Source organism: Sturnus vulgaris, chromosome 15, assembly GCF_052056855.1.
Source record: "Sturnus vulgaris isolate bStuVul1 chromosome 15, bStuVul1.hap1, whole genome shotgun sequence".
In the NCBI taxonomy this organism is placed as follows: Eukaryota; Metazoa; Chordata; class Aves; order Passeriformes; family Sturnidae; genus Sturnus; species Sturnus vulgaris.
Genome location: NC_142257.1, coordinates 19,163,720 through 19,180,553, shown reverse-complemented (window position 1 = coordinate 19,180,553; position 16,834 = coordinate 19,163,720). Strand labels below are relative to the sequence as shown.

General features: G+C 49.1%; 1 protein-coding gene across 2 annotated transcripts in view; it reads left to right on the top strand.

Moving 5' to 3' along the window:
- The first annotated feature begins 1,372 nt into the window (after positions 1 to 1,372).
- CTNNA1 (catenin alpha 1) overlaps positions 1,373 to 16,834 on the top strand; it is a 119,525-nt gene continuing 104,063 nt past the window's right edge. The window contains exon 1 of one of the 2 annotated variants that reach the window (XM_088173968.1): positions 1,373 to 1,459. The gene's annotated coding sequence lies outside the window, so the exon portion shown is untranslated. Of the gene's footprint in view, positions 1,518 to 16,834 lie in introns of both variants that reach the window. The other variant, XM_088173967.1, reaches the window with a different exon arrangement.

The window sequence follows — 16,834 nt, the reverse complement described above, 5'->3', positions numbered from 1 at the left end:
GGGTTTTCAAACCAAAACACCAATTTACAAACCCGGGGGGAGCCCAGCTATAACTTTTCCTTCAAACCCCTGCATCCATCACCTCTCCTAAGACCCTCGGTATGTCGTGCTTAGGAGGACAAGGCCAGATTTTGACTTTGAATTTGTTGATTCGAGCTCAGAAGCGGCATCGTGAGAGCCTGGGCTGGGGGCAGCTGAGAAGGGAGGCGGGGACAGAGAGAAGGGGACAGGGAGAGAAGGGGACAGGGAGAGAAGGGGACAGGGAGAGAAGGGGACAGGGAGAGAAGGGGACAGGGAGAGAAGGGGACAGGGAGCTGTGCCAGGCTCTGCTGTGGGGACATGGGGGGGGGGTTTTAGGGTGCCCTGCCCGGGGTGAGAGGGGTCTGGTCCTGTCCTGCCCAGGGTGACAAGGGTCCTGCCTGGGGTGAAAGGGTCCAGCCGGTCCCTGCCCGGGGTTAGGGGGTCCTGCATCCCCACCCTGTCCTGTCCCCCCATTCCCTCCCTAGCCGGGGTCAGGGGGTCCAGCCCTGTCCTGTCCCTTGTCCCCTCCCTGTCCGGGCTCAGGGGATCTGGTCCGGTCCGGTCCTGCCCCATCCTGTCCCTTGTCCCGTCCTTGCCCGGGGCAAGGGGGTCCTGCCTGCCCGGGGTCAGGGAGGTCCTGTCCTATCCTGTTCCCCGTCCCTTCCTTGCACAGGAAGGGATGAGGGGATCCTGCCCTGCCCTGTCCCGTTCCCCCATCCCCTCCCTACATGCGGTGAGGGGGTCCTGTCTGGGATGAGGAGGTCCGGTCCGGTCCTGTCCTGTCCCGTGCTCCCATCCCCACCCTGTCCTGTCCCCTCTCTGTCCAGAATGAGGGGGTCCTGCCCTGTCCTGCCCGGGGTTAGGGATCCTGTCCTGTCCCTGCCCAGGGTTGGGGGTCCTGCCCTGTCCCCTCTCTGTCCAGGACTGGGGGTCCGGTCCGGTCCTGTCCTGTCCTGTCCCGTCCCTGCCTGGGGTGAGGGGTCCTGTCCTGCCCTGTCCCCTCTCTGTCCGGGGCTGGGGGTCCTGTCCTGTCCCCTCTCTGTCCGGGGCTGGGGGTCCTGTCCTGTCCTGTCCTGTCCTGTCCTGCCCTATCCCGTCCCCGTCCCCTCTCTGCCAGGGGTTGGGGGCCCTGTCCTGTCCTGTCCCCTCTGTGTCCGGGGCTGGGGGCCCGGTCCTGTCCTGTCCCCTCTCTGTCCGGGGCTGGGGGCCCAGTCCTGTCCTGTCCCGATCCTATCCCGTTCCCGTTCCCGTCCCTCACCTGCGGGCGGGCGGTGCCGGCCGGGCGCGGGGGCGGCGCGGTGCGGCGGGCGGCGCCGGGAAGAGCGGCCGGGCCGGGCGGGGAGGGAGGCGCCGGAAGAGCCCATTTCCTCCGCGGGACGGGACAAAGCGGCGGGGCCAGCGCAGGCAGCGCCGAGCGAGCCAGCCCGGCCCAGCCCCGGTAAAGTTGTGCCTCTCGCACTTGGAAACTTTTGGGAGCCGAGCCGGGCTTTGCTGAGGTGGGGGGCGGAGGATGGGATAGGAGCGGAGCGGGCCGCGCGTGGGAAGGGGAAGGAGCCGGGCTGGGTTGGGTTGGGCATGGCTGGGGAGGCAGCGCCGCGGCGGGGCCCGCGTGGGAGCGGCGGTCCCGCGGTGTGTCCCGGGCAGTGTCCCCGCTGTGTGTCCCGTGGGGGGATGGCCCCGCGGTGTTCGGGGTGGCCGAGCGCGTTTTGCCGGCGGAGCAGCGCGGCCCGGCCGCTCCCGGAGAAGTTTCGGTGTCCGGGCTCCTCCCCGCACGGCCGGGGCCGCCCCAGCGCCGCTCCCGGCCGCGATCGGGGCTGGGCTGGGTTCGGCCGGGAGTCCCCCCCGGGATCCCTCGGTGCCTTTGGGACCCCCAGGCTGAGCTGCGAGCCCTCCTCGTGCAGCCCCGGCCGCGCTGCTGATCCCGCGGGCGAACAGCCGGGAACACCCCGCGGCCCCGCCTGGCTCCGCCACGTTTTGTGACACCCAGCGCTAATCCCCTCCTGTGCTGGGAGCCCAGAGTCTCCGCTCGGCTGGCACAAAGTTTCCTGCTACTTTTCCCGAAGGAAAAAACAAGGAGGGCGCATCCGCTGCGAGCCCCGTGCCCGCTGCCGGTGGTCTCTGTACAGCGGGGCTCACCCCTTGTTACTCATTGCTCGTTCCAATTCAAAACGCTTAAACTCTTCCAGGCCGAAAGTTTGCAGGAAAGTGCGTGTTCCGGTTCTGTTTAGTGAAGAATCAGGTGCGATCAAGGCACGGTTCCTCGCCTGTGTGCCCTTGGCTCGCCAGCCCTGCCCTGTCTCCTGGCCAGGGCCATCGATCGTCCCATGGCCCAGCTCGGAATTGTGACTCCGGGCGTGTCTGGGCTCTCTGTATTGAACTCGTCTGGGAGCTCTTTGCTGCCCTTCCCCCTCTGTTTGGCTCCGTCTATTGTTTTTTTTTTTTTTTTTTTTTTTTTTTTTTTTTTTTTGGATGGGAGTTGTGCAGAAGGTGTTTCTGGGTGCTCTGGTTACTGGTTTCCTGTGTTTTTCCTGCTCTGGAACTGGGGAGGTGGGAGAGGCTGCACTCCCCAGTCCTGCTGGCTGCTCTGGGCTCGTTTCTCTCCGTTCCTGGGTTGGTTTGTAGGCAGGATTGTGTTGATGAAGGTGAAAACCCAGCTCATTTTACGCTTTGCTCTGTGTTGGAGCACCAAGGCCACATTAAGTGTTTTGTTGTACTTATTTCACCGTCGTGAATCGAAACCTGTTGTTTAAAAGGACATACTTTGATGTTGAGTCACTGTCTGTCATTTTCAAAGAAGCCGTTTCTGAAACATCCCCGGGAATGTTTTGACTTTTCTCAGCGGAAAGTGACAAAGGTTTAGTAAGTTTTGTTTTTAGAAAGGCTTTGCCCTAACCTTTTCCATAACAAACAATGTGCCTTCAGTCTTTAGCTTTTTTTTTTTCCAGCCAGCTCTAATAATAGGCTTCTGCATCGGAGATTTAAAGTTTATACAAGGTGGCCGGGGGGAGCGCAGTGGGCAGAGATTAGAAATCCTGTGCTTAAATCGATGCTTTAAAATACAAATGTAAATACCTTCCTCACAATGAATTTTCAGGCTTTGAAACATCAGCATTTCTGTGCTGACATGTGTAAGGACAGACATTAATGTGCGGCTCCTTTATAGGGCTTCTGTTGGTCTGATAAAGTTAACTGGGAGATGGAATAGAAAAGTAATTTGTGTTTTTCTAGCAGCATGAATATCTTCCTTGTGCAGCTGTAAGATCGAGAAATTGATCTTGCAAAGGAATCCACATGAAGTAGAAATGTTTATGAGCTGGAAATACACTTTAGTGGCACTTCAGGCCTGCCTTGAATTTACATCTGCTGTTCCTGTTAGATTTCTACATGACCTTTCTTAGCCAGAGGATTAGTTAAGATCTCGGTGGCCGAGATCTCAGATCTCATCACAGGTGGGCACTGGGGCCCACGAGGCCGTGGTGCTTCTGTTTAGAATTTACTGGGCTCTGTTTTACTGGTGCCTCTCAGCTTTGCTGGGCACTAAGGGAAACATGAGGAATAAAAGAGGACTGAGTGTCACTTTCTTGGGACAGTCACTCGGCATAATGATGAGTCACAGACTGGTTTGGGTTGAAAGGGACTTCAAATCTCACCTTGTTCCACTCTGCTGCCATGGCAGGGCCACCTTCCTGCCCAAAGCCTGCCCCTGCTCCGAGCCCTGTCCCCCCTGGCCTGGGATGTTTCCCAGGATGGGCCTTCCTGCTCTGAGTGACATCACTCAAAGTCCTGCACAACTTCAAGTGTGACCTTGAGGAATGGGATCTGTAACTGCTCTGGGAATTCACCCCAACTGTTCCACAGCTAATCTGGAATAGCTCCACTCCATTCAGTGAGTTGTAGCTCGTGCCTTGGTTAAACAGCATTGCAGCTTTAGAGAAAGTGCAGATGTTTGATAATTACTACTTTTAACTCCATACTATTTTAATCCAGCAAATGAGATTTAAAATAGAGCTACCACAAAATTGTATGCTAGCACCCTGACTGGATGAGCTCCTCTGGAGACACAAGCACTGAGAGTGGCCTGGTGTGTCAGGAAGCAGAGCTGGGTGCACATGGATTTATTGAGGTGCAGGAGGAATGCTGTCACTGCAACGGGAAGTGGGATCGTTCTCCTGGAGTGACTGTGACTCCTTATCTGCTAGTCAGGGTGAAATGGGTGTAACTGTGATTTCTGGTGTGTACAAGGTTAGTCCAGACTCTTCTGTTGGCAAATCTGATACTTGAATATGATTCATAATTCCTTGTGACTGATGGATTTAAAGAGCCAGCTACCTTTTCTCTCAATATCATTACATATTTTTGCTTGTTAATCCCAAATGTACTACAGGAAACATCTGTTAGTCCTTTGATATGTGCTCATAAATATCTCTGGTGGAATTAGAGGAGTAATCTCTTCTCCCCGTGCTTTGTGAAGTGATAGAAATTATTCAATACACAGATCTAAACTAACACAGTTTACAAAGCAAAACTCTCCCCCGGTCTGACATTCCTTTTTGTTGTAATTTCTCTCATTTAGAAGACAGCTCCTTGTTAATGAGTTAGATCCCAAGAGCCTTTTCTGAAAGGCTTTAAATTCAGGGATCAATGTCTGTATCCTGGGCTTATCCAAAGCACTGTGGACAACAGGTCGAGGGCAGGGATTCTCCCCCTCCACTCAGGTGAGAGCCCACCTGCAGAGCTGCCCCAGCACAGGGAGGAGCTGGAGCTGCTGGAGCCAGGCCAGAGGAGGCTCCAGGATGAGCAGAGGGATGGAGCAGCTCTGCTGGGAGGAAAGGCTGGCACAGCTGGGATTGTTCACCTGCACAGGAGAAGCTTTGGGCTGAGCTTAGAGCTCCTTCCTGTGCCTAAAGGGCTGGAGAGGGACTTGGGACAAGGGATGGAAGGTTAGGACACAGGGAATGGCTTCTCACTAGCAGTGGACAGGGCTGGATGGGATATTGGGAAAAATTCTTGGTTGTGAGGGTGGGGATGCCCTGGCACAGGTACCCAGAGCAGCTGTGGCTGCCCCTGGATCCCTGGCAGTGCCCAAGGCCAGGCTGGACATTGGGGTTGGAGCAGCCTGGGACAGTGGGAGGTGTCCCTGCCATGGCAGGGTGGGGTGGGATGAGCTTTATGGTCCCTCCCAACCCAAACCATTCTCGGATAAACTCGGGGATGGCAAAAGCAAAGGTGAGGCCAGCAGTAGCTAAAGGAATCACCATTAGCAAGGCACAGAGTGGAACGGTGGCCGTGCAGCCCCAGCTGCTTCTCTGGCAGCTCTGCTTTAGTGCACGGAGTGGCACAAGGGCACACGAGGGTGGATGTCACAGCCCAGGAGTGACTGAAACACGCACTGAGGGCTTTGAGAGCACAGCAGGCAGGGAGCTGGCACCAGTGTGGCAGGTAGGATTGCACTGGGCATAAAGTGAGATCTCAACTTGTGGTGTGCTGTTTTTCCCAAAGAACACCCAGTTTCTCAGCAATCAGTGCCCTATTATGGAATAGATCTGCATATGACTGTATGTGCTTGAGAAGAATTTCTGTATGGAGCTGATGTTGAGCAGATGAGGAGTTGATGTGGAGCAAATGAGACTTTGGTACAAATTAGGGTAGAAGAGGCACCCTTGGTGCACCCTGTTCTAAAGTAAGTCTTCATTTGAGGAGACTGAAACTAATGAGCTTGGTAGGTTGGTAAGTGCTGAAGGGTCAGGAGAAGAAAAAATGTGGGTTTTTTTGTTTGGTTGGTTGGGTTTTTTTTTTTGGTTTTTTTTTTTTTTTTTACCTGGAGGTTAACTGAGGGGACATTGTAGGTCCCACAGTTGTGTCATTGCAGTGTTCAGCAGGTCAAGAGGGCATTTAGGTAAATGCAAAGTCTGTAAGGGTCAACGTTATCAGGAACACTTGGCCTTGATGGCTTGTGTGGTTTTCTGTGCTCCACCTTCCCCAAGGGCTCCGAATTTTTTCATTCACTTTATTCTGGGTGCTTGTAGAGGTGATACCTATGCAGATCTAAGGGAGGGGGGAGATTCTTTTTCTATATCTTTCTCTGATTGATACAACCTGGGCACAGAAGACCCACTTAAATAAATGGTCTGCACAAGGGCTCCACTAGCAACGTAGCTTTACAGAGCCACAAAGGTCAGTTGAATTTTTTCATGTAAACAGGGCTGAGCTGTGTGCCTATAAAACGGTGTTTAACCTGTGTAACACTGAGCAGGTCAGTATTCATCTTAGCAAAGTGCTCTTGAGATCTCCAGCTGAAGCTGTAGGTGGGTAAATGGTTTTTTTAATTGACTGGAATATTGAATTCAGAGCCAGCCTTGTTGAACAGCAGAGGACAGAGCTGTGGTGTGCTCAGAAGCAAGAAGGTGAAAGTGGGTGTGAGTGCAACTAATCAAGATGTACAAGCTGCCAGTTTTTGCCCTCTTTCTTGCAAGTATGTCCTTGTAATGTATGCTTGTAAAACTAATCTCTTTTAGCATGACTTAAAGACCTAGAGAGTCTCTCTGCTCAAGAGTTGCTCCTGGCTCTGGATAATTCATGATGGGCTGTGGATGTGTGTGCAAGTGACACATCTCATAATAACTTCACTTACAAACATACAGTTCATTCCAACCAGCACCTCGTGTCCAGGTGTTTTGGAGTCTTAAGCATCCTGAAACTTCAATTATTTATTCATTTCAAAGGTGAGAAGTTGAGCAGTGAAGTGTAAGTGGTGCACAGAGGGCTTGGGGTGTTCTGATTGTGACAACTGAGATGTCTGTCCTGCCGTGACCCTCATCGGGAGGTTTGGGTTGTACTGGTCCCATCAACTTTTTATTAGTCTAGCCCTTTTCTGGGACCCTTTTCAAGCCCTTCACCTGGTCCTGGCTGAGCTGAATGTTACCAGCAGCTGAGGGAGGGAATAAAGCAGGAGCTGTGCTTGTTGCACTGTTGAGCAGTGTCCTCTGGCTCTTTGGTGCCTTTGTGGAGTGATGGATGAGCTGGGATGGGCTTTGGTTCTTCTTCTGATTCTCTGGTTGTAATTACCAATCCCTACAATCATTTATCATCATTAATCTTCCCTCCCTCATATCTCCCCCACCTTTTTCCTGGGTGGTGGCAGTGTGTAAAGCCATCCCTAAAAGGGAAAGCAGCAGGCAGGCAGTCAAAGCAATAAAACCATGAGTGAAGAGCAAACGAGCAGCATTGCTTCCCTGAGGTTCTCAGCCAAGCTCCAGCAGTTCAGGAGCTTCCTGAGGCAGGAGCTGGAGCCTGGACTGGCCCTGCAGATGTGCCTGGTGGCCACAGTGGCCACTGTGGCTCTGGCAATGCTGGCTGCAGGTGCAGAGCAGCTCTCCCATCATCGTGTTCAGCTGAGAATTTCATGGCTTTTCCACTGGGAAACCTTGTGTGTCAAACAACTGCATACAAGCTACAAGTAAAATGAAAGGTACAGAATATTTTTTGAGTGAAAAGCAAGAATCTGGTTTGGCTCTATGAGAGGCACTGGAGTGGTTTAAGTTTTGGTACAAAGTATGGCTTTGTAGTTCCTGCCACTTCCACTCTTTGGAAGATGTGTTTAATTAGAAACCACAGCTGGAAATAAATTTCCTAAGTCACATTAAACAATACATCCTGAAATTGGAGATGTGGGGAAAGCTTTTTGGGCAGTGGGCACAGCCTGTGTTTGTTACTCCATGACATTTCATGTGGTGGAGTCCTCAGTCACAGCCCTCTGACTTTGTAGGGGTACACAGAAAAGTGCAGTGTGATTTGAGAGGGGATTTTTCCCTTCTCTCCTAGCTGGGAGTTAGGGAGGAAAAAATAATTGCATAAAATCCAATAAGAGTAGTACAAAAAAATAAAAAAAGCTAGAGGGTTTATTTGTAGCAAAACAGAATAATGCAGATTAGTTGTATAGGGCTCAAAGCTTATAACCTCAAGGAGAAAAAGTTAATTTCTGGTCTTTCTGCATCAGTACTTCAGTGTCAGGTGTTCTGAGCTGGTTTACTTAGTTTACAGAATTGGTTAAGACAATTTGAATATGATTATTTGATTAACAGAGTATTATTGTGGGCCTAGGGAAAAGTCAATGGCTGTCAGTGAAAGATGCAGTGTTCAGCAGAACCAGAGGCAAAGTGCTGGTGCAAAGCCAATGGAACAGGATTTTTTAGCTCATCTGGTTTTTGTTCTGGAGGTTTGTCATGTTTCCTGTTCCTGGGGGTGAAAAGAAGGGGTGGAGAGAGAAAAATGTGTCTTTAATCAGATGTGAGTTGGTTTCTACTTTAGTAAATGGCTGTTACTGCATTAAAACCATTTTTTTTCCCCAGCAAGACCGTCTAAGCAGAGACTCCTTTTTTCTCAAACCTGGTTCCTTCATACTGCTTTTATGGAATGTGGGTGGGACAGTGACTTTTTTTTTTTTAACAGAAGTTGCTGTAATTGGTCATCTCTCTGTGAAAGCAGTGACTGGAAAGGATTCCTGCCCAGGCAGGTCATGGTTAGCTCTGACTCCTGTGCACCCTAAGCAAGTTTGTACTTGACAGGAGGTGCTTATGGCTGTGCAGGAACTCTGGGAAGCATCCAAAAATTCCTCATCACACCGTGTTTTTCTATTTGCTTTGGTTTTGTGGAGAAGCTGTGAAGCTCTCAGCAGTCAGTGTCCCAGTGATGTGTGTCTGCAGCCTCGGGCTGTCACAGCATCCTCCCTTTGTGCAGGCACTGAGAGGTGCTTCACTCCCCCAAATCTCTCTTTTTTTGGGGTTTATTTTAGTGAATTCCCCCCTTCCCCTCCCAGTCTCGGTGTTGGGAGTTGTCTGAGGGTGTGTGGTGATGGTGCAATTCTTCTGGGAGAGGAACTCATTGTTTATAGTTGTTGAAGGTTGCCCTGAGCATAAAGTGAAAATTTCAGCCTTATCACCTGTGGGGCTTGTTGCTATTTTCTTTTTTAAAAAACTGCTTTGTAATTTTTAGCTAAGACTGACAGAGTGTTCCTAAATCAAAGTGGAGCACTGCAAAAGAACTTCTGAAGGAGTTTTCATAGGAAACTTAGAAAACATTTTCCTTTGAAGAGTCTTCACACTCATGTTCTCTTTTCGGTTCACTGGGTGCTTCTTGTAGGTTTTGCAAAAGGAGAAAACTGGAAAACTTTTTCCATTCTTAAAACACAGAAGTTTTTGTTATGCAGTCCTTAGTCCTGCTATGCTGAGCATGCAACTGAGAAAGAATGATGGTATTTAGTCTCTGGTAATGCAGGGCTGTCAATTTGCTTCATGTTTTAAGTAAATTTTCATCAACCCCCTAATTACAGGGAGTCATTTTAAAAAAAAAAAAACGTGTGTGTCGGCTCCAACAGCTCCAGTATTTGTGGACTCCTGACAGTTTCAAATTGCTAATGAAGGTCTGGATTTCGAAGATGTGGTCAGCTGAAAGCACTGAAGGGTATTGCATAACAACACATCAATTTAGGAATGAAAATGCAGTTTGAGTGAGGTCAGATTCTGGTTATTTCTGACTCTTTAGCATAAACAGCACTTTTTATTGCAGGTTGAGTGCTGAAGAAGATCAGAACAAAAATCCCCAGGTTTTCTTTTCCCTTTATTGCCAGCCATCAGTGAGGTTTTGCAGGCTAAGCAAGAATCAATTTTGCAGCCGTGGCAAATTCTTCTGCCAACTGATAAAGTGGACTAATTTATAACAACCTTTTTCTTATTTAACGTTTAGTTATGGCAAAAATTACCTTGTTAAAAGGTTGCCCCCTTTTTGCATTCATTGTTAACTTGAAGGTTGGTAATTGGAACCTGTTTTGACATAGTTTGGATTTGAAGAGCCATGCTCTGAAGCACAGCCTGGTTATTATGGCTGCACTGACTTTGTGTCCCTAGGGTCTGAAATGTGTGCTGTGGTTCAGAGAGTGCCAGAAAACTGCTCTTTAATTCTTCTCAAGGATTTTAGGGGAGCTTCACAGAGTTTGCTGCCTCAAGAGTGGGAAGAGGCACTGAGCTTGGAAGGGCTGTTGGTAGTTGAATTCAGCAGATGCACAAGCCCCTGCTGGGTTCTGACATCCTGTCCCAGGCTGAGCCCCCTGGTTGTGTTCGTGTGAACCCACAGTTTGAGCCTAAAGCCTCAGTGGGAGAGCAGGGGTTTGGGAGGTTGGAGTTGCCATCACTGCAGGCATAAATTCAGGAGAGATGTTGCTGTTGGCTTAAAATGCAGAAAATGCAGCTGTGGTGTCTTTGTGCATGGCCAGAGCCTCACAGTCCTGACCCACAGCAGCTAAATGCAGCAGGAGCAGAGCTGGTAGTGATGAGTTCTGATTTGGGAAATTCTCTTTCACGGTGTTAGTGCAGGTCTGCAGCATCAAATGCACAAACATGCACAGATGAGTGGTCATTATTCATAACACTAATAGCCTGCTGGTCATGACACATCCTTTTTTTTCCAAATATGAGGTTTTGCAGCCAGAGTATAAAAATTAATCTTAGTTATAGGGGACATTCTCTTTTTTAGAAAGAGCATGTGTGTCTTCTAAAGCAATCTTGATACCCTGTGAGTATTCTGTATGGAGGTGGGATCATGCATGAGTTTTGGAAACTGAAGACTGCAGAAATGAATTGGAAGTTTGTTGGGACGTGCCAGGCTATCCATCTGAACAGTTAAGTGGGTATAAACCTGAGTTTGGCTCCTGTATTCTTTCAGGCTGTCATCCATGAACTGGAGCCTTAGTGTGACATAAATAAGCCACTAATTGCCTGTGATTTGTCTTCCGTGCACCTCCATTCTGGATCCTTTGTAGTAAAACAGTTCTGTCGGAGAGGAAAGGGCTGAACTTGCATAACTGGAGGCAAGAAGCTGCTGCTGGCACCAGCATCTCCCAGACAAACACCTCATTTAGCATTGTGAAATCTCTGCTGAGGTCCCAGGACCAGCACAGTGCAGAGTGTGCCTTCATCCCCTGAGCAGCAGCTGGGCCTGGGTGCAGGGGTGAGAACTGGAGTGACAGAGCACACTCCTGATTGTGCTGAAGATGAATTGGTGAAATCCCCAGCGCTGTGACAGCCTGGAAGCTGCTGGGAGGTAGCACAGACTGCCTGGGGGACAGTGAGCATCCTCACTGCTGCTGTGCCCTGTGCTGTGTGAGCTGGGCTGGGCTCTGCTGCCATGGGGAGAAGGTGGAGCTGCTCACCTCCTGTGAGCAAAAAACCCTGTGGCTGCTGTCTCTGCTGGGAGACAACACCCACACGAGACAGAAAATCCATTTCATGGATTTTTGTAGGCACTCTGGATTAGGTTTCATCTCTCAATTCAGTAGCAGGGTCTAAATGAATGGAGAAGAGAGAAGCATTTGTTTGTTCCTGTCTGTGTCAGCCTGTGTGATGGGAGTTTCACATGCCTCTGTGGGTCTTCTCCACAAGAGCAGCAGAGAAAAATTTTTAAAAGCCGATTAAGAGAACTGGAACTGAGATAGCACTGGTAAGAAACAGGATTACCTGAATGTCATCTTTTTTTTCTTGGGTGTTTATTGCAGTTTGTGGAAAAAAGCCCCAGAACAAAAGGTGCAGCAAAGTTGAATGTAGTTGAGTGGCAGGAAATTCCATCAAGGAAAATATGGTCATTGGTTTCTACAGTTTTATTCAGTGATTTCATTTCCCACATGTTTTTCCATGATTTGTATAGACACCACACTTGAAAGTTTTGGTTTTCACTGAATATAATTTTACTAGAGTTTGGGATGAGGTGGAGATGGTCATGCCTTGACACCAGGCTGGACATGGTCAGTGTATCTGCTCACACTCAGGATTTGGAGGCTCTCCAGAGTTCAATAACACAAACACATGCAGTTCATCCCACCTGAGTCTTGTGAGGCAGCTTTAACTCAAACTCTTATTTGTGCACACAAACAGGAGCTTTGCCACAGCGTGACACCTGAGTTAGTGTTGATATTTCAGACTGTGAAATTCTAGCACTAAGGATTTCTGATGAGGTTGTACCTGGATGGAATTTCTAGATGGAATGTGAGGTTGAAGGTTATGTTAGAAGAGAATGACTCTGTGGTTTTAGTTGTATATACTTGATATTGAATAAAAACAGCTTAAATAAAGCCAATTTAAATCCTCCTTGAAAAGTATCACATACACCAAACATCCTTGACTTGCAGCTATTTGGCTGCTGAGTGTTGCTTTATTTGTGGAACAGGGCAGACAAATTAATTTGGAGACTGTGAAGGGAAAGAATGAAACTTTTTCTTTTATGGACACTCTTAGTTATATGAAAACCAGTTTTGAATTGTCACTGGGCCATGTGAAGCCCCCAGCATGTGAGCTGAGTTTTATTGAAGTGTGCCTTAATCTCTTTGAAACCAAAACTGTTCAGAAGGTTTGCATTAATGGTGAGTGTTAGATACCCAGCTCCTGAGGAGCTTTGATCTCTTGTGTGCTGCCTCCAGCAGGGGTCAGGGATCCCTGCTGCTCCTCAGGTGGGTTGGGTATTTGGGTAACAAGGCAAAGGATTCCATTGGGAACAAGGGCTCTGCTGCTTTTTTTTCTGTCTGGAAGGTAAAGCTGGCTCGTTGTGTTGTGAATCCCATCATGTCCCATCCCCAGGAGCTGGGTGATGGAGTCACTGTGCAGTACAGAGTATCTACAGACAGTCTGGGAGCATGGTAGGAAACCAGATTATCATTTAAAATGAGTGAAACTACTTAAAGACATGTGAGAGAAAGAAGCTGCAAAAACCTGCAGTGAAACACTTCTCACTGCCCCACAGAATGGGGAGTAGCAGCAAGAGTGTTCAGCTGGAGAATGCCCTCCCAGCTATAAAATGTTTCAGTCCCGTGTTCTGTATTTTGGAATTCAGCATGTGGTCTATTGTGCCTGGCCAGGTCAGCTCCTCTCTGTGCCTGTCAGACCATTCCTTGAATACCAGCCTCCCTGGGAAAACCAAGAAATCACGGAGTGCTTTTAAAAGCATTTAAAAGGCAGCCTGGCAGGAGAGTTAAAATGTGAAGACTGACAGCAGATGTCATGTTAAAGACTTTTTTTCAGGTAGCACGAGGTGGTGGGGCTGAAGCACAGGAGGTGGGCAGTTTGGTTTTGTTTTTTTTTTGCTGTGTAACCCAAAGGGATTTACCCTTGCTGGGAGGTGGGGTGGCTGCAGGGTGGTTTGGTACAGGACAGGTGGAATGGACTCACTCAGTGCCTTCAGGTGTGTGTGTGGGAGTCCTGGAAAAACAGGACCCTGAGCACTTGGGCCTTTGTGTGATTTTTGGGTGCAGAGCTCGCTGTTCAAATCGTGCTCCACAGGCTTTTGGAAAAGCCTTGGGTGCCTTCAGGGCACTTCTGCCAAGCAGCTGCAGAGCTGCATTCCTCTGCTTGCCAATATCCAAAAATTATTTGCATGTTAGTATGATGGAAGTAGGTATCTGAAATGATTCCTAAAACCTTGAATTACCAGTTTTTGAAGGCGCTCAGACCTTCAGTTGTGGTTTTTGGAAGGAGCACTGTGTGCACATCACTCGTGGTGTGTTACTGGCAGCCCCAGCAGCTTAGACATCCCTCTGCTCATCGTTCTCCCCAAGCAGGGCTGGGCTCTGCCCTGGGGGACATTTCAGAAGCAGAGCTCATCTCCCTGCTGCTCTCTCCCTGGGCAGTCCCACCTCCTCCATCAGGACAGCAAGCTGGGAAGGGAGGTTTTAGTTCCCAGCTCACTGTGAGCCCGAGCTGCCTGTGTGGGTCTGTTTGGGCACTGAGAGGAGCAGCAGGGTGGCAACAGTGACTGGCTGAAGCAGAATGGAGACTTGGCTTTAATTTTAAGCTGTAGATGAAATCTTGACTGTTTGTAGAAAGCAAGAGAGAACAGTCCAGGGATGATTCTGCTCGCAGATCAGTGGCTGGAACAGAAAGTGGCTTCTTTAAACTCCTGTGCTTCCCCTGCCCTCGTGTCCTTGTCAGTGCACTGAGCCCCAATAAGACACTGTAATTACTATTGAAATCTCCATTGCAATAATGAGGAGAATAACCCAGAGGGTTTGCAGTTACCGTGCTGGGCTGGTGAGCGTGGTTGGAGGTTGGGGCTTCACATGCCTGAGCATCAGCTGTGTGGGGAGGGCATTCCTGCTCCCTGCAGGGGCTCTGCTTGATGCTCAGTTCTCGGTGGTTCAGCTCGGCTCTGGCACCCAGCTTTGCCCTGTGTTCCCACTGCAGCGGCTTTGCCAAGGGTGCCAGCTGATGGTGCCATCTCCCCTTGCCGTGGCGGTGTCTGTGGTGGCACGGTGAGCCAGATGGGCATCTCAGCCCACCTTGCAAAAACGCATTTCTTTCCCTCCAGCCAAATCTGTCCTTCCCCATCTGGTTAATCGCTCAGGCGTGGGGAAAGCTGTGCCAGTACGGAGGGGGTGTGATGTGCAAACGGGAATGAGTTCCTGGAGGGCTGTGGGAGGATGAGCATTGGTCTTTAAGCAGCTTTTCTGCTGCTTATGAAACCACAGGCTGGGCAACCACAGCTCCCTGTGCAGTGGTGTCGTTCTATATTTTCCTGCACTTGAGATTCAGCGTGGCTCACTCTGCTGCCGTGTGCTCTGTGCTGCTCTGTCCTTGCAATTTTGGGGATTTAGGCATGGAGAACCTGTTGTGTGCTGCCCTGCTCTGCACGTGGGTTCCTCCTCCACAGGCTGTCCTGTGTCCCTGCAGGTGTTGGAGTGGCTGCAGTGGGGTTGTGGTGTGTTCTCCAGGATCCTCTGTGCTCCACTATCCCGTGATGTGGTTTGCTCCCTGTTCCCATATTTGCAGTCAAGTTCCAGCGAGCTGGGGACAATCACAGCCATGCCATGCCAGGGACCTGGCAGTTGTCCTTTTATCCCCAAACCCATCTCACCCATGTGTTGGTAACCTATAGCCTGTCCCTGTATTCTCCACAAGAATTTAATTGAATAAACGTATTTATTGCAATGTACAATGATATCCAAGCCATTGCTGCCAAACAGGCTATTTGATACCAAGCTTTGCTTTTTAGATAAATTTCAATAGCACTGCTACTAAGTGGTTTTATAGACCATTACTTTTGGCCAATTCATGAGCTATCACACTAACGTGTTTTCAGATGAATTGCCTTTATTATCCTACTAATACAATTAATGTATCTTCTCGTGGTTACCTCGTCCTGCACGTTGTTTTTGTGAGAGGTGGAACAGCATTAACTACATAGAATAAAACCTTTCTTTAGAAACCTACTGGGCTTTCCAGAGCCCTGGCTCTGTTTCTCAGAAATCACAAAGGTTGTCAGTGTATTTTTCTTGGCTTCCTACGTAGGAAGCATTCCTAAGTAAGGGAATAAACCTGTGAAATTCCTTGTGGAGGATGGGAAGGTACCTGGGGGTGAAGGACATTCCACAGCAGGCACCAGCAGGTGAATGAAATACAAAGTGGGTGATTGAGAGAGAAGGTTAATTAGTGAGTTCGGTGATTAGTGGTCCCTGTCACAGGCAGGGCAGGACAGGATCTCCTTCCACCCTCCCGTGCTCCCTGCAGCTGGGAGCCTCCACCTGCACCCACTGCATTTTCATACAAACCATCAGAGGAGTTACACGTGTGCCAGCATCCACCGGGCTCTTTCTACTCCCTCCCTCTCTCTTTTTTAAGCTTTCAGCTTTTAAAGTTTTTTTTTTTTTTTCCTCCCAGCAGTGTGGACACTTGGAACGTGGGTGTAGTGGGGAGCTGAATGCAGCTGTGTGGATATTCCTGCCTTGCACCTTGTGAAGTTGTAGTTGAGTGTGTCAGCTTTGGTCAGCAGGGCTGCAGTGAGTTTTTAATCTCAGTGATGGTGCCCGTGGGATGGCAGGGGAGCAGCCCTGGTGATGCTGAGCTCCTCCTTCCCTGGAAAACAAGCAGCCCCTCCTGAGCACAATGAGTTTTTGGGGTCGGGGGAGAGCAGTTGGTTACCAAAATTAGTGCCATGCCTCCTGTTTTTTTTTGTTTTTTTTTTTTTTAAATAACGGGATGTTGTGCTCGTCTGGCAGCCTGGGGGCATCTGGTGCTGTCAGAGCAACGTGACTGCTGAGATGCAGTGAAGGCAATGCCCTGGCCAGGGAAAGATTACAAATATCAGCTAATAAGCTTTAAAATTACTTCAACAATAGGTGTTCAGGAAGATGGGTGGACAGAGATTTAGGAAATCTATTTCTCTTCCTGACTTCTTTAAAAATAAAAAGTTACAAATGTAGGTTTAGTCTAATCTTGAATTTTGAGGTCAGCCCAGAGCAGGAAGAGCTAGAATCTATTATGTCTGAAGTGATATGGATTGGTTTTATGGATCTGTAATACTTGAAATCCATTTTTTACTGGAATTATTGTTGAGTTTATTCTTTTGTTGTAATGTGCAGCATCATGGTGTTAATCCAGCGATTTGTTGTAGTTCCTTATTTTTAGTTCAATTTTTTTAGATTGCTGGTCTCAACAGCAGATCTATTTCAGTAGTTTCACTCAACTTTTCCCATAAGTATGTTTGCTGTTCCGTTGGGATGTTGATAGAAAACTGTAACGGGAAGGAACGGCTCAGTGACAGCTTTGAACAGATCTCTTCATGCAAATCTGCTTTTCCCTCCTATGCAAATGTTAAGGAGAAGTGTAATAGATATGTAAGCTGTTAAGTATGAACCAGCTGGATTTTCTGGCTTTGTGAGGCTCACATTCACTCCTTTACCTTTGTGCTCCCCAGAGGTGAACTGGGGGAAGGGGGAGGGTGCAAGGCTTGGTTTAAACCTGGTTCCTGTCCTGGCAGAGCCTGTGGTGGTGGAGCTGGG